Here is a 16,827-nt window from a genome sequence, read left to right on the forward strand (position 1 = left end):
TTTAAAAAGAAGAGTGTATTGACATAGTGTCTTTGTTTCATATAGATCCTGAATCTGCAGTTTTGTAGAAGCTTTCCAGTCCCTATTGTGCATTTAACTTAGATTTAACAGAAACCACAGAATGGTTTTGTAATGGATATTATCTGTGCCCCTGGTCCCTGAAATGCCTTTTGGATGGGCTAATATCAGCAAAATTTTAGTGGGTAGTCAGGGAATTATATAGAAAACATGTAATTGGACTTCATGAGAAATTGTTGACTAATACCCTTCTGATGGTGCCTTGGTATCATCTATGGCTGAGTAATCTGTGTAAAGCGATTTGCATCACAGCCGAGTTAGTGTCAAGGGTATACTTTGGACAGAAGGCACAGTTTAGAAATTAGGATCTCCATTTTTTTTTTCCATGTGAAAATATACTACATATGCTCCCTGTTTTTCTCAGGGACTATCACACAGCCCTAAAACATTTACAGCTTTGCTTGTGCTAGAAGGAGGGGATGAGAGGAGAGGAAATATGACAGTGGGGGCTGGTGGCAGCGTGAAGCTGCAGCTCTCCATGTGCTTTCAGTGCCTTGTTTATTGCTTCGTGCAGCACAGCCTAGATGAGGCTCATCAAGAGCCAACTCTAATTGAAGCTGTCCTATAAAAGTGCCGTTATGAGCAGATGTGGCGTACCAGGAATATATTTTTTTAATGCACTAAAAAATATTTTAAGACCTAAAATATTTCTGGCCAGAAACAAGATACTCGGCGCAGACCGAACATTTAAGCTTCATCGCAGAAACTTATCTCAATTTTCGCACTCCATTCCTGGTCCTCAGTTTCTCCTGGGGATCTGGTCATTACTTGCCCCCATTAATGCTGTGTGCTTTAAAAGGTTTTATTTGGTGTGCTTTTCCATCTTGACATAAACCACACCTTTTGGGATAGATTTTTATTGGAGATTGGAGGAAAGAAGTCTCTCACGTGGTAAATATATCAGGGAATATTTGGGCACACTTTTAACTTATATTTTCACAATGGGGCCTTCTTTCAGCTTTCCCAGGTGTACTTTTCCACCTTCAGGCGTGATAACTAGGTGCCTGTTGAAAATACAGTTACATTCCATAACCCTTTTCCCTCCTACATATCACAACTCAAACGACGCTGCTTATCTCCACTCGGCATGGGAACAAAGTACAGAAAAATTCATCGTGGCCTGTGCAGGGTGAAAAAAGGTAGTAACTGTGTACGGTGAAGAGCAGTTACCAACCTGGGCAGCAAAACTCAAGCACATGAGCCTTCCTGGCTGCTGGTTTGTGGTACCTCGCTGCAACCGGCCAGAGCTGCTCAGGCTGTCCTTCAATAATTCCTTCTCCTGTCATTATCTTGCCGGAAAACTGACCAGTGAATGAAAACGTGGGCGAGTCGGTTTAAGTGCGATAACCTATTATTGCCCATAATTTTGGATTCACATTTAATTATTTTTTTGACTGAAGCAGCTTGCTTTGGGCGTCAGAAGCTCGAAAGAGAGGTGTTTTCTAGAACGATCAGAAAAGTTGAGCAAATGTGATGGCACCTGGAGAAGGTGGGTAGCTGAGTTTTATTTTAGGCTGTTCAGGCTATGTCCTGCTAGTAGAAAAAGGACTTACAAAAAACCCCAAGAGTCATGACTTGAAGGTGAAGAAGGACTCTAATTGAATGAAAAGTTTAAGCAGGTATTCCAGAGGTGTAACTCTTCTCTGTGCTCTGCTTTTTGTTTGATCTAAGCCTTTGCAACCTCCCTGCTGTGTTGTTTTGATGTGGAGTTGTGGTTCTGTGCTCCTTAGAGAGCATTACTTGTGAATTCCTGCCTGGCAAGGAGGCCGCCGCGGTGCAGGGGCAAAGTGGGGAGCTCATCTGGGGAAAGGGGGAGCGAGCATAACCGTGCTGTGGACTGTGAAGGTACCCGTGAATGAAGAAACCATTCTGTACCAAACCCTAATTTATTACAATTAAAAAAAAAAAAAAAAAAGACATAAAGGAGAAGTTCACTGTATCCCTGCAACAGAAGTGACATGTTGGCAAGAAATTATTTAACCTTTAGCTGTGCAAGGTGATGGCTGATTGGTGAGCATGCTTCCTCCCAGGCTTTCAGTTCTGGGTCCTGATGCAGAACCTGTGTTCCCCATGGATTCGGCACTGTCAGACCTATTACTTTATCTTATGAGGATCAACATTATCTTGGGCAAAAGCATCCCGGCCCGCCACCGGCAGGGTAGTCTCCTGGAGGGCTGATGGCTGGTGGCGGTGCCGTGCCCTGGTTGGTGCTGGAGCAGCCGGCTGGAAGCGTGGATCGGGGAGGCGTTGAGGCGATGCTGCTGGATAGGACCAGCGAGGATGAGGTAGGAAGCTAGGAGCTATTTTGTAGCTGAATTCTGAGCAAAGACTTCTTTGTCATAAGCGCTGTCAAACAGCCTTGTTGCTATGGCAACGCCGGCTAGATAACCCATTTGGGAAAATACTTGTAGGACCTAACACTCTATCATCTGTCATTCAATAATTTCGTGTTCATAATAACTAGGAAATCAATGGCCCTCCTCCGAGACAGTTTGCCGAAAGGGTAAGCGCGCCGCTGCCGGGGCACAGCCCAGCCTGGTCTCGGCTGGCCGGGAGGATCGTGCCCGCCACGGAGCGCGGGGCATCGCCGCTCGCTCGCGCGGACCCGCTCAGAGATTAAAGGCGGGTTGAGGTTCGAGATCTAATTGAACCGTGCTGTTGACACCTCGTAAGAGAGAGAAGCAACTGGCATATAAAGCAGTTGTTGTAGTGTGAGAAAACAAAGGTTTAGGTAGAATTAGCATTTCATATTTTAAAATACCAAGGGAAACTATGTGCTCAAGTTATCACGTGGCCAGTGTGAACAAATTCAGTAACTTAAAGGCATTTTTTTTCTTATCTTGACTTTCTAATTAAACTGCTTATCATCATAAAGGCTGTGTTACCTGCATGTTATGTACTGAATATAAAGCAATCATGGAACAGTAATTAAAATTCTTAAACATGCACCCGTTGACTTTACATACAATTAGTTTACTGCAGTGTGTCATTTATTAACAGCGCAAGTTTTCAGAACTGAGCCTCTGGTTGGCTATGCAGGGAAAGATGTGTTTAGTAATTACTTTGGCAACGTTTATCTCTTTTGAAAAAAATAACGCTAATACATATCTCTGGAAAGTAATACTGTAAATAAAAAACATGTTAAATTGAGACTTGGGGAGAGAGGAGATGTCCTTGCTGGCTGGGGTATTACAGACATGAAGAAAAGGTAATTCTTATCACTCTATTAACAGTACTCGAAAGATGCTTATTCTCATAATTCACAACAGGAGTTTCTTTTTCCTTTTAAAAATTCTTTTGGAGCATAAGATAAGGTGGCTCTTTTCCAGCTGACTGTTTCAGCACGTTTTAGGTCCAATTAGCAGAGAGTGCAGGGCAGACGCACGCAGGGCCACAGGCCGAAGCTTTGGAAACAGACTTCTTGTTTGTGCTGGGGAATGTGGTGAGTACTCAGGTCAGTTTTTATGGTTTTCTGTGAAGAGGACGTGCCTTTTGAAGGGAAATTTGTGGTTCAATTTGGAAATGTAGTAGTCGGTAGTCATGTGAAATGATGCCTTAGGTATTAGTATGGGAAATGAGAAGGCATTGCGGTCCTTCTTGTTTTGTACCCCGAGGTCAAACTGCGCGCTTCCAGGGTGGTGACTCGAAGCTCTTTGTTATGTGGTGCCCTGCTGTGGTTTCTTGAGGTAAGCATTTGCTTCTGCAGCTTTTGAAAACTTGTGATTACAGCACATCCAATTACAGGCTCAGTGTGGGCTTTCTGTGTAAAATGTTTTCAGTTGTTCGAAACAGCAGAAATACTTGCAGGTCCTTATTCCTGGCTCTGAGTTGTGTTAGTTAAGTCTCAGAAGCAGGGTGTATTTCGTTCATCCACTTGCAGTTTAAGTTTAGAGTGGCTTGGATTCCTGTATTATGTCAGGTTTGGAAAAATAATTTCCTGGAATAGATCTGTTCGAAAGTGGGAGAAAAAAACTGTTCTTTTGATGTTCTCTAACATACTGGGTTCAGAGAAGAAGACAGAGGTTCGGGAGGGTGCCGGAGTTGAAGATGTCATGGCTCAGCTGTGGAGAAACCTATAACTCGGTTCAGGCAGAAGGGGAGTTGAGATTTCATTGAGAGGTACCTGATGAATAAGGACTCCCGAAGGAAATAGATTTAAGGAGATGTATGAATGAGATCCCAGAAGAAGTTTGGCATAGAAGAAATAGAATAGTTATCCCCAAATTATAGAGCTTCATAAATAGCAGTAGAGAGGTGCAAGTGGAAGAGTTGAGTTGGATGTGTTAAGAAAGGGCTGTGGGAGCAAGGGCAATGATAGGAGAGAGTGCCAGATGAGCTTTTAATGTCTGCTGAGTCTCTGGTGGCGAAGGTGTGCACCTTGAATGGGAAGTGATTAAAAATACGTTATCTCGGCAAAACTGCTCAAAATGGAAATATTCAATCAACAGCAGGCAGGATTGACAATAGTCAAGCTGTGATGTGGCTCAACCTTTCACGGGCATTTTTTGATTCCATATGGAAAAACAATCTGGACCATTTGGAGAAGGCACCAAAGGGCTTAGCAATAGACCCACTATTGAAGACAACTGAGAAACTGTACTCAAGGAAAGTACAGCAAGATAACAAGCTAAGAAGGAATAAGAGTAGATGGCTGGAGAGGAAACAAATAGGTGCTTGAAGTGGCACAAGTAACTTTTCACACCACGTCCACGTGGCAATCCTTGTAGCTGTCAGTTTTGTATAGGAAGTGGCCATATATCTTCTCACCTGCGTGACGAAACGACAAAGCTTTATTTCTTCGCGTGCACAGCTGCTAGGTACCTCCTGCGTGTGCACTGCGGGGGCAATGCTCCCACGGCCTCTCCGGTTATCTCCCTTCACACGGGGGCGTTTGGCAAGGGAAAGGCTGTCTTGTGTGGGCAAATGAACGTGCTCTGCTGTGTTATTAGTTGGCGACTTTTATTCAGATAGTTAAAGAAATGCAGGGAAGGAGTACGAAAGTTCGCTTATTTGCCTTTATGCATGGAACTGGCACCTTCCATGACTTCCTATGGGGATTCTTATATTTACCTTGTGTGGACTTCAAGGAAGGTGTTGTAGAGATATGGATGCATTTATTATTTATTGGTTAGGTCTTGTGCTTTCCCCCAGTATTTGTCAGTAACTGCTATTTTCTGTCACCCACTGGAAGATGGAAAGGATGAGAATTTGCAAGAGTGCCGAGGGAGCATGAACTCTGACTGCCTCTTCCATACTTAATGCGAGTGGATAAATACACAACATCAGTTTGCGCTGCTGGCACTCGCTTCGGCCGTGCGAGTCCTCCTTCCCTCTCTTCCTTCCCTGCCTCTCCTAATAGAAGAGGAAAGCCAGGAGAAGTTGTAACGTGACTTTCCCTGTGTGTCGAAGGGGTAGATATTGCCTCCCATGGTGCTGCTTTGATGAATCTTTTTTTAGTCAGGGGTTAGATCAGTAAAGCTTGCGCTGGACAGTGTGAAACAGTATTGATCAGACTGACTTCTGCAGCAGGGTGAAAGACAAAAAAAATCAATTAAACCTGTGGCCCAGGCATCCTGGTTTATTTTGCAGTGTGCAGAAAAGCAGGCGTGCAGCTGTTGCTTGCTTTAACACCCGAAATAAGGTAGAGAAGAGCTGGGAAGGAGCGGGCCACGATGGCAAAAGCAGCGTACAGCAGTAGGGGCCTGTCTGGAGTCGTAAACGGGGAAATGAATGTAGAGTTGTGGCAGGGCACAGAATTTAAGCTGGGCTCAGGAAACGAGAAAATATGGAGCAGGGTATGCAAAAGTAAAATCTCACCATACAGTAATGGAAGGAGAGGAGAAAATGAGATAAAACCGTATAGGTTTGCGTTGCCGGCTGGAAGCTAGTGCGAGTTTTGTTACATGTGTTCTCTGCAGATTATTGTAAGAGCTACCTTCAAAGAGGTTTTTTTGTTTAAAATTGGGTTTACTGTCATACTATTTTGTTTCTTTGCAAGGTATACAAAGATCTCAAAATGTTTTTGTTATCCCAAACAATTGCTGAAATTCATTAGATGCCATCCTCTGGTGCGTTACTGCTCTGCCGTCACCTGCGTGGGGCTGGGTCGCTCCCTCCCCACCGAGCTCCTTGGTGCTTTCCACAGTGGTATTGAATTTTGAAAAATTATTTGTCACACTTCATTATTATGCATTGCTAGATTTCTGTGTTATTCACACATTTGTAAAATGGTGGTAGTATTACCTGACTTTGTGAGGTACTTTGATATCTCAGTATGAAAAATTCTGTGTGAAACTTGACTTCTGTTGTTATGTAAATAGTTTACTGCCATGTAGATTATTTTTTTTTGTACCAGTTAAATCGAGTGATTTTAAAATAATCTGTTTTACTTGCTCAGAATTGTTTGCTCTTCTGCTTGTGCCTGAAGGAATAAAAAGTATTTTCAAACAGAAAATAGACCTTTATATAAATTGGTCTCCTCTTCACCAATAGTACAGAGAGGGTTTAGACAAACTAGCCGAGGATGATGGTTTTTCAAGATCTTTGCTTCTCATCCTTATTTTATCACTTAACTTGCCATTAGGATAGCATGTGTTTGGAAGAAGCACCTAAATGATTAATTTTACCAGTTGAATTGTGACCTTTTGTGAAATGTTTATATGATGAACTACAGTAGGAAGTAGAAAGATGACACAAGCGCCTTTCGCAGTCCTTCCTAGACGTACGGAAACCTGAACATTTCACGTGGTGATTTTGATGTGGTCATAGCTGTGTCTGCACCCTGTCACCTGGTGATCAATATGCATACTGCTTGTAACTTAAAAGAAGGAAGACACTCTGTAATCAGAGAAATTAACAACTGAATGAGGGACTGTGGTCAGCTGGTGCCCCCTTTGAAGTCAACGAGAACACAGCTATGTTTATGAGTTTTGCTAAGAAAGCCAGGAGAAGCTAATTTAATTTGAATTTCTGACACGTTTCCAGGAGGAGTAATCAGTGAATTTGTCAGGATTACCACGTAAGACTTGCGTATTTTCTGCAGCAAGGATGAGCCCATCCTGATTTAGGTTCTGAATACCTTGCATCAGGAATGTACCCACACATTTTACTCACTCTAGGGTTTTGGTCTTTGTGCAGGAGAGCTCTTGGGTGCATGCTTATGTCTTGTTGACAGAACTAGCTGTTAAGGATGCTTTACTAAATTCTTACTGGGTTTTGCTCTGTTTCTTTAAATGTATCACTGATTTTCTGCCTTAGGAGTTCCAAACACCATTTTGGGTGAGACGTATTGCTGAAAACATGGGGGTTTTCCCATGATTTTTATTCTAATGAAAAGTGGGAGTGTTTTTAAAAAGACCCTGTTCTTACATGATAACCCAGTTCTGAGGGATGCGTAGCGTCCAGACTTCCGGGCAGCTAAAATACTTGACTTTTTAGTTCACATTTCTAGCTTGAGACAGGACTCACTCTTGTTTTCCCTGAGCTGACAGTGTTGTTGCTCACTGCATGATAAAGTACGTTTCCTAATTTATTTGACCATCACTATTTGGATCCCTGAAGCATTACAGTAAATCCCAAACGTGTCTGCTGGTGGGGAGGAGAACAACCTTACAGCTTCTGGCTAGTCACTCCAGTGACACGGCAAGGTCACTCTCGAAGGCAGTAACTTTTGGAGAAGACCACAGTGGGACAGAGAAATACGTCTTGTTACATGCAGGTAGCGTTTAACAGTAGAAAAATTGTTGTCTTTTGCTAGAAGTCAATGACTCTTTCAGAAAACTTGTGATTCAGGAGCTGGGGGAAGGAAGGCATTGTTTGCCAGAGCAACCTTAACATCGCCTTACAGTATGTCTGTCAGCTGTGCGAGGGCTAATTTATCATGTAAAGTGTATGCTACTTATGTCACATTTTACTGTCTGTTCATTTGTTTTGATAATCAAGATCTTGACAGATTTGTCCCACATGGTAGGATTTATAGTAAGGATTTTCTTATCACTGAATTAAGTTGATACATATAATCCTAGTGTCCTGCACAAGAACTGAATAGAAATGAAAGAGATTCAGACTAAATATGAAGGTCTTGCAGAAAAAACACACCCACCCACCCCCCAATCCGTTATTCCCCTTGATTTTTTTTCTTCCCCACCCCGTGATTTGTTTCATATCTCTACAGGAGCAATCACAGAGAAGAGAATAAGCATTGACTTTGAGAAGGTTAAATATTTCCCCTTCTGTTAAAAGATCTTTCTGTTTTATAAGGTGAGAAGTGTAATTCTGTAAAAATGAAACACAAGTGAGTTTTGGAAATGTGCTGCTTTTCCCTCCAGTGTACACGCTCACATACTTACTGCCTGTAGTTTGAAACCTGATAAGTAAATTCATTTTTCACAGATGTCACTTCCTCCCCTGTGGTAAATGAGAGCATCTTTCTCTCCTGTCTGAAGACAACGAGTTGAAAATGTGGGGGCTGACTTCTTGTGGACAAGTAGAAACGTGGACAGATTTAGCCACAGGAGACGCCTACCTGGCCTGAAGCCCATTGTTTTCCTTTTGAGGTTAAATGATTTGGTAGTACTGAAATTGTCTCTGGAGAATATGAGATTAGGTTTATCTATTTTTGTATTACAGCAGAGTGCTTTGGCCTGAGTGGGTAAGTGGATGGGTAGGTGCGGGGGCACAGAGAAGGTACGTGTCTGTCTGTGAGCATCTTTAAACTCTTACAGATATAAGTACAGGATCTGGCTTACCGGAGGAGCTGACAAAGGTTGTGCAAGTGGCCTTGAACTTTTTGAGACAGAGAACTCCAAACAATAGCTCCTAAAATATCTATCCTGCAAGGATATAATTTTATTTTATTATTATTTTTAAGAAATATCATTGTTCACTTTTGGTAAAGTATAAGGGTACCAATGGCACTTGCTGCACTGTTGGGCAAAGGAAGGTGGACATTTCCTAGTAAGTAAATACGTTCAGATAAATCACAGAACAACAGAATGTTTTGGGTTGGAAGAGACCTTTAAGGATCATCCTTTTCCCAGCCCTAGGACTGGAGAGAACATCAGTGGAGAATTACAAAGCAGAGATTCTTTGAGCAGGAGACTTCTGTTTCATTTCTCATCGTATTTCTCTGTCCTAGACTCTGCTTTATCTTTATTTATGACTGATATTGACAACCAAAATACACTAGGGAGCTCGGGCGTGTATTTCAAGAGGAGCATGTTTTGAAATCCAAAATGCAAAACTTCAGGGAGATAGTGTTTTCACTGCATGAAAGTTTAATTGGGAAGGATTTTCATCCCAGCTGAATTGCACTGGTGTTGCTGCTATTTCAACTATTAATACTTACCAGTGAGGAAGGTGCTAAGGGGTTCATCTTCAGGACGCACTGGGGGTTTTTAACTGCTTCAGTCTTGGTAAAGTGAATGAGACCCACACCACTACAATTCCTGCTTCCCACCTGAAGGTTTCTTTGAAGTGATTTTGGTGTTTGTAGGGTTTCAGATGTTTTTTTGTGCCAAATGCTAGTTAAGCGCTTGGCTTTAATTTGTGCCGTTCTTTGACTGTAGCATGACCGAATGCTTTTCCTCTGCTGTACGTTGTCCTTTGGCTGTTTTCGGAAGCTCTCTTCAAAAAGTGGTCTTAATGCCACTGTCCAGAGGGCTCAGACAAACCAGAAGTCCCACCATGCTGCCGTAACGCTGAAGCGGAGCGCGGGGGGGGCAGCAGCGGAGCAGGGGCTGGGCAGCAGAGGTGTCCCCGCGGTCGGGGCAGCGAGGGCCAGGCGGGCACCCACCCCTGGAAAACCGCTGGCGTGTGACAAATCTCCCCTCTGAAGCTTGACAAGCTCTTGGGTTTGACTTTTTATTCCAGGAGGAAAGAGAGGATTTCAGACTAAGGATCTGAAATTTCGTTCAGAGATAAAGCAGGATTTGCTATGCTAATTTCTTTTCCGCAGGACATCAAAATAGAAGAAAAAGAGGGATCGTTAATCGGATTTCATTTGTCTGCATCCGTGTGGCTCTGCAGGAGGTTTTTTTCACTCTTTCTATCGTTTTTCTTCCTCACTCCTTATACCCGAGTTCAGACCTGGTGTTGCTGTTTCACGATGCCCTGGGTGAGCACTGCAGGGAGCTGGGGTTTGGGGAGGGGGGGTGCATGCTGGCGAGGCTGAGGTCCGGCGTGCCGCGGGGGCTCGGGGCACCCCAACGCCAGTGGAGCAGCTGGCACGGGGGTCCCAGCGGTGCCGGCACCGGGCTCTGCCCAGGCAGCCAGCCGGGTCAGCGTCCAGCAGACCCCCGCACCTCCCCGACAGCTGGCAGGGTAACAAAACACCAGCAATTTTCAGAGAAAGAGACATCTAATAACATTAATTTTCTTCTGGAGCAGACGGTAAGGTAACTAAAGCCAGGTTGTTTGGGCTTCGTTGGGATTTTTACCTAATGATCTTCTAGAAAGCAGGTGCACTGGCAGTGATTTTAAGCTTTAGAAAGCCCAAACAGCGTACAAAGTAAACCTTTGACGCTGTGGGGATTTCATAGGAGGGGGAGCCACATTAGTTTTAGATCATTACAAAGCATTTGCTGACTACAACAGAATTAATGGCGCTTTTATGGTAGTCAGCTAATGACTGTCAACAAACAGAGTTGATTTCAGTTCAAATTGTAATTTTAAATCAAACTAGCCAGCTGTCAGACACGGGAGTGGTGCGGATGGTTCCTCCTGCAGTATCGTGCGGTGCCGCTCCTGCATCCATCATTCTATCAGGTGTGTGTGGGGAGCCAGATTTGAGATTCAATCACATACACCTCCTAATACTAATTTTAGGGTGATGAAGTCATGATTAGTTACACAAAAGCAAACAACTCGCCTCTGCCCCACCACTCCTTTGAAGACTTAGGTCATTTCTATGCTGCAAAATTATTTTTTACTATAGTAACATGAACTTCTGACAGTTATATTACAACATCTTTATGCTTTGGCAAAGGAGGAAAGCAGCTGCTTTTATGGTCTGATTTGGTACAAGTCTCCTTTTGAGCTTCAATACCATGAAAATCCATTCAAGGCCATGAAAACTTCCTTAATCCTGGGGTGTTTTCCTAGGGCACAGTAGGCCATTTATATGAGGCAAGACAGAATAATCTATTATATTGTATGTATCCCTCAACAGTTCTTCCAGATTGTCAGTTGTATGAGCTTTGAAAGTGAACAGTTAAGTGTCTGTATTGGTAAATACGTCTCTATAATGGTAGTGCATTATTCATGACAGGCTACTCCTCTCGGCATCTTTACCTCAATTCTGAAATACTCTGATGTGCCAAAACTACGCTTGTAGATTAATCCAAATAATGGTACTTAAACTGGAAGGCAACCGAAAAGGTAATAGTCCGATCTACCTCTAGGTAGTATATTTTAGCCACTCGGGGATGAAGACATGTTCAACCATCACCCTGGCCTGAGTATCTCTCTTGTTTAGTTTTTCTAATCCCTCAAATTGCTGTGATTGTCATTTTTAGCAAGGGACTTTTTCAAGTCATGAGTAATTTTTTCTTTTGTACTTCTATACTGATTAGCACACCATGAGTATTACTTAAAGCTTTTAATTAAGAAACCACACAAGACATTTTAATTACATTTGAGTGCTGGAGACTGCGAGGGTGGCCCTAGCAGGAGAACTTGGATGGGTGTAAGAGCCCTCCATAATACATTCTTTGAAAAGCTCTGAAAAGTCTTAGAAGGTGCATTGAATTAATGCTCTTGCAAGATAGGTGTTACTTATTTTATAAGAATGTTAAAAGGAAGAGCTTTTCTAATGATGCAGGTATCAGAGGAAAGAACAGAGCCAAGGAGTCCTCACCACTGCTCTCATCCTCTGAACCAGTTCCTGCTGCTTCAGCATTTGAGTTAGAGTTTTGTACTGTGAGCTTAGTTTCTCACTGAGGCGTTTCATTGATATTTGCCTTTGTTTGGTCTGGGCCTGAAGTTGGCGTGTAATATCTTAGTTCCAGACGGTCTTTCTTTCCCACACAGATATAAAAAAAGAAAAGCTCAGATTTAATCTTCAGGTGTGGAGAAAAATTCCAATTTTTTTTTAACAGATGTAGCTTGAAAAGCTTTGAAAGCAGTGAGGACAATAATAAAGTCTACTTCTATAAATATGTTTGAAGTCCAAAGTCATTATGTGATCATTAATAAAGCCTTGTAATACAGTTGGACTATATGGTGTATTACCAGCTAACGTTAGCTAAGGAACTTTCAGTGTAGTACACATTCTAGCTTTTTGTGCAAGAACTGGTAAATTTGGAGCTTTAGAATTGAATTAGTAAAGGGATCATATTGCCAATATTAGATTTCTGAAGAGGTCAACAACAAAACACAGGCAAGCATCAGCAAGGGGATGCATGGTGAGAAATCTCGTTGTTGTACTCTCTCTCATAGCTCCCAGGAGTCAGTGAATTATGGGCTTCCTAAGCAGGCAGATGACTACTGACAGTTATCTGTCGTAAAGTTGTCTAATACCTTTTTGAACCCTTTTCCTGCTTTTTTGCTTCCAGTGAGTTTTGGTAATGAGTTCCACAGTCAAATTACTTGGAAAAAAAATCCAGACTTCCTTTTGTTGCTTTAAATGTATTGTCTGATTATTTCATTTTGTATTGTGAGAAGGAATGGCTTCCATACGAGTAAAAAAAATATATAGATTAAGATGAAAGATGCAGGGAAAGTGAACTATTACACATCTGTGTTTCTCATCTATTCTTCATAGCTCTTCCATTTCCATTAAGTGATTTAGAGATGGAAAGACCAGGACTGCTGGCTGTATTCAAATGTGGGTATTGCACAACAGCTTCATGATGATAGTTTCTGCTACGTTGTCAGTCTTTTCCTAAAATTCCTCACCTTCTGCTTGACTTCTTACTGTGGTTAAGAATTGAACCTGTAGTTCAAGGAAACTATCCATAACTCCATATCTATTCTCTGAGTAGAAATAACTACCCTAGAGACTCTAGATATTTTAGCAATGTTTCCTAAGTGCATTATTTAATGTTTATTGACATGCGACTTCGTATCCCAGTTTATCTATAATCAGAGTTTTTTTCTACAACTCTGTTCAGCCATTTTAGGTTTGGCTGTCCTGAATAAAATTTTGTCATTTCCTTTAAATCCTTTCAAGCTCATTTATGAGTAATTCTACTCTGTACACTCCATAGTGTTGAAACTCTGTAGTGCAGTAAAGAGCTATCGGTCTGGTTTCACATGATCACATGGTTAAAAAAAAGTAAAGATGTGTCAGATAGTTTCCTTATAATTAACTGATGAGACAGAGAAAGTCAAGAGAAAGTCTAGTTTCTTTTAGAATTTGTGAACCCCAAGTCCTTAGTTTAGAGAAGAGTCTTAGGGCCAGCATTGGCCGATTTTCTCAATTTAACTGACACCGTCCATTTGATGTCTTTATGCATTCCCAAGGCCTTAAAGTTCAGTATAGACATTATTTGGTGTTCTGCAACACTTCTGTAATTCATTATGGCAGCAGTTTAAGAAACAATAAGGAAGCCACTCAGAGTAAAAACCTCAGAAAAGAATATCCTGGATGAAACTTTGCAAAAAGAGAAAAAAAGGTATCTTAGTCTGAAGTTTGGCCAGTAGACCTGGAAAAGGAATGGTACTTTTCCCAAAGAAAGCTAGCCAGACCGTTCACATGGGAGTGGTAGATAAACAAAGGTTCATTAGATTTTTTTTTTTTTTTTCCCCTGTGTAGAACAAAAGGGATGAGTAACTCTTGTGTTGTAAGCAATCGTGGCAGAGAAGGTGCCTCATGTGCTTGCTTTCTGTTTCTCTCTAGACATGTATTTACATTTTTGGACCAGGAATCCCATAGATCTGTGTTAATTTAACCACGGATGGAAAGAAAAAAAAAAAAAATCAATAGACTGGACTTGTGTCATATGATGTTGTAGGTGCTCCCTACCTTCCAGGAGGCATCTGAGCCTAATGGAAGATTTCACACACGAAGCCCATTTGATTTACAATCAGGTAGACCTGGATAGTCTTCAGATAAACTACAATCCTTCTAGGAAATACCGAACATGGGAATGCTATGTCCTGTCTTTTCTCCTACCACCCTTATTCTTGCTGTGACTTTGGGCAGTGCGTGAAGTCTCAGTGGCTGTGCTAAAGGATATGAGTTTAAGCAAGTGTCTTTCCTATGGATGTAAATTAATGTTCCTGCAAATGTTGCATTTTATTGTAGATACACATTCTTATGTTTTTTAATCGTGCGTTTTGTAAATATGTTCTGATGTCTGTGGAAAACGTGTAGTGCATTTTTACCTTGAGATAGGTTTTCATTATATTTTGTAGAGAGTGTGGTTAAATTTTCCAGTTTTTTATATTTGCAAAAATCCATTTTAATGGAGCCTAGGCCCATTTCAATGAATCCGTACTTCCATAGTTTGCACCTTCATTTAGCCTACTGAGTAATATACATTATGTTATTTTAGAGTTCAAGCTGGTTAGCTTGTATGCAAATTCTGAGTCTTTGGGTTACATTTACTGAAGGTTTTTAAGTTTTTCTCTGCAATCATAGGGCTGGAAAATTCCTTGTTTTTCTAATATGCAAACTGACTATGCATACAGTCACCTGATTTTCCAGCAGGTGGGGCTTTACGAAAAACACTAATTATCACAAACTAAAAGATCTGGCCAGACTGAGATCAAGCCTTAAGAGTTCGAGCCTTTGTTTAGGACAGTGGGGATAAGCAAAGGGTTTCTCCAACTCCCTTTTTCTTATGATATTTTTGGTTTACAGGTATGCAGCTCTAAGACTATAAATTGCATTGCCATCTATTCTGTGAGCTAAATTTCTGGTAAATCTTCCAAATTTATAGAGTAAATGCAGCGTGGTTGGTAAATTCGGGAGGAATGTGTCCATTCAAGGGATGCAAAGGAAACTTGGAATTCTGCATTTGCCTCGTTGGGTTTCACCACTGAGTTTGGACCAACAACTTCATTATCCTCACTTAAAAGCAATGTTATATTTTATTATATGCTTTTTAGCTGTGTGATAAAGAAGATACAAAGGAGTGAGCGGCCTTTAATTTGTACTGTCACTGCCTTGAAATTTTTTCAATGATCAAGTTTCAAGCATGGGTGCTTATAATTAGATGCTTCTATATCTCAGTGAGGAAACTATATACCAAATGTGTAAGTCATCTCCTAGATACTTAAAATGAATTAGGGGACCTAAACAAGGGCACCTTGTTTGAAAATGTTAACAGAAATTTTGCTGTAACTCTCCTGAAATTAAACTCTATCCCTTTGCATTATTGCATTCCTGGTTTGACTATAAATTATGATTTTAGTCTTTATGGTAACATTAAATTGTAGGTGATGAACATGGAGAACTCCACAATCAAGAAAAGCATTGAATTATTCAAATATCTTTGAATTACATGTAGAATAAGAATTACTTGATTATGTTTTAGTACCTTTTTGGTCCCTTTAGCTACAAATTTGATGCTGGAGGTGGATTAAGAGGAGGGAGAGAAGGAAGGAAAGAAAAAGATTGCTTTCTCCCCAACATCAAACTTGACGAAAGCACATCCTATATTTCATTTTAGTCATTAGTTCAATCAAGTTTTGCCTTGAATGTCATTTTGTGCTGCACAAAGTTTAGTATTTTGACCTCATGTAAAATCAAAGTGGGACGTTTAGATGGTGCTCAAGAACCTGGAAGTACACCTATCCTTCTCAAATAAATCTGTTCAGCCCTGCAGATTGTGGCCATTAGTGGCCGCAGAAGCAGAAGACGGAGCCCTTTTACTCTCTGTATGGGCAGAGGGCAGGCACTTGATAAATGAACGGAGAAGCCTATGTCGGCTTCAGAGAAGGAAACAAAAGAACCAGAGGAAGAGCAATGAAAAAAGAGACTGTCAGGGGAAACTGCTGAAAGATTAACTCTAGTTTTCCATTGCTTATTTTCTCTGTTGGTTTTTGTTGTTGTTGTTGTTGTTGTTTCTTTGTTTCTTGTACCTATACAACTGGATTCCTGTAGTAATATATCCTCCCCCCTCCCCTCCCTTTTTTTAAAGACTAATTTTAAAGGACTATCAAAAATATAGCAGGGTAAATCATGTCTCCTTTTACGAATGTAGTTTAGCTTTCAGACTGTGTACGTGTCAGAGGGAGAAGTTGTGTCAGTGGAAGTAGGAACACTTTCATCGAAAGATGGCATGGTTGTCCTTGCATGACTGTTGTCTAGTTCATTGATCTGACTTTCTTAAGTTCAGAATTTACACATCTGAGAATCCTTCTGCACCTCACAATATAGAAACCTTCAAAGATTGAGTTGATGTTTGCTTCATGGGTTTAAACCTCTCAGCATGAACAGCATTTCATGGGAGTGTGGAAGAGGAGAACAGAGGCTGATTCTTTCTGACAACGATGAACCCGCCTCTGTGGTTCGGCTTTGAAACCCTTGGACTTTGGGAAGCTCAGAACCAAACTTGCCTGCTCAGGTTCTTCCACCAAATAAAAATTAATCTTGCTGTTATGTTTCAGGACAGTGCTGGAAGCTGATACGAGAAGAGCTTGCTCTGTTAATGGTCATTATTTGATTCTTCCTGACTCTGCTCATTTATTAAAGGAGATGAAATTTAATTAAGATTTAGTCTCAACCTATCTGTAATTTTACATAGAGGTTCTAGGAAACTTTACTAATACGCAGAGTTCGCAGTAACGGTCCCATTTTTCCTA

Source organism: Haliaeetus leucocephalus, unplaced genomic scaffold (assembly GCF_000737465.1).
Source record: "Haliaeetus leucocephalus isolate CR32 unplaced genomic scaffold, Haliaeetus_leucocephalus-4.0 Scaffold406, whole genome shotgun sequence".
In the NCBI taxonomy this organism is placed as follows: Eukaryota; Metazoa; Chordata; class Aves; order Accipitriformes; family Accipitridae; genus Haliaeetus; species Haliaeetus leucocephalus.